Raw genomic sequence first — 1,583 nt, forward strand, 5'->3', positions numbered from 1 at the left:
TCTTTACATCTCTCGTCGATGAATCGCGCAATGGTGGCTCTGTGCTCGTTAATCGTGGAACTTTTCATTCGCCTGTGTTTGCGAATAAATTTAATCATTGCCAAAGGGTGAGGGAACGAATAAAGGGAAGAATTTTCAGGGAATAAGAGAATAACTCAGTGGCGGGTTTCTAACGGTCGCGAATGCATAAATTTCATGAGCGACTGCCTCGAATAAATTGGCTAACCCACTGAACGATACAGTTCACTGAATAATTATATTTTATCTAACGCGGAGAGGGTGAGTCTGAATTAAATATCTTGAACGATCCATATATCAATCGATTTTTCTTCGAGTCGTAATAAATTTTAGCGTGTTTCTGTTCTTTTTCTTTTTTATTCTATCGAATGTCTTGAAATAATTTATCAAAAATGTAGAGTTATTTGATTGATCATTTAGAAATTTAAAAATATCAGATTAGAGGGATTATTTTTTGGGATTCTTTTTGCGAAGAAAAATAATTTGTAATTATAGATTATTTGTAATGCGTTTTGAATAAACATTGTGTACGTTGTAAGATTAATAGGAATATTATTTTCGAATTTTTTTGGCGAAATTTTTTCGTTTCGAAGTATTTCACGCGTTTATAACGTGTATACATGTTTAAAATGTTTCAAAATATTTTACGTGTGTTTGTTTACTCATGCATGCGCGGAATTTAAACTCGGGAATAATTCAAATTGTTCTTCTTTCGAGGAAAAATTTTTCTGTTTTTCGATTGCATTATGTATGAAGTTCGAGCAAGCAAGTATAAATTGGAATATTAGGAGGAATAGAAAGGGAAACAGTATTGATTCTCGATACGATTTCTTTTTAGAAAAATAAATTTCGTAAATCTTTAAAATAAATAATACGATTATTTTTAATGATTATTAAATAATATATAGTTTCTTTCATCTAATTTTCCTATCAAGTTTCCCTATTTTCATCTCGTAAATTTTCTATCGTTGATGAATTTCATTCTTTTAAATTCATCTTTCAGAAAAACCGCACCTTCGGGCAAAATGTGATTATTTATTAATTATGCATTTTACGAAAATTTTAAAACTGCAAAAATGTATAGAAACTGAACAGTATATAAAATATATAAAATAAAGTATTAGTTATAATATTTACTAAAAAAAAATGAATATATAAATAATTCAATAAATTATTACTCAATATGCAGTGATTGCAAAAATAAGATACAAAATTTGTATTAATATAAAATTTTTATAATGAAAATTGCTATTATTAAATTATATTATTTATACATTAATATAAAATTCAATTCACCTATTCACGATATCAAAATCTTTTTGTAACCATCCATCTGTCTTCTTTCATTCAATTCAAAAAGATCACAATCCTTATTCATAATATATTAATACAAATACTTTTTGCAATCATTACACCTGATTGTCCTTTCTCAATTCAATTCTCCAAAGAAATCACAATATCTCTATTTTTTAACAATATCAAGAACCTCTTGCAATCACTATATCTGTCTTCTTTCATTCAATTCAAAAAGATCACAATCCTTATTCATAATATATTAATACAAA

This window comes from Apis dorsata, unplaced genomic scaffold (genome assembly GCF_000469605.1).
Source record: "Apis dorsata unplaced genomic scaffold, Apis dorsata 1.3 scaffold_19, whole genome shotgun sequence".
In the NCBI taxonomy this organism is placed as follows: Eukaryota; Metazoa; Arthropoda; class Insecta; order Hymenoptera; family Apidae; genus Apis; species Apis dorsata.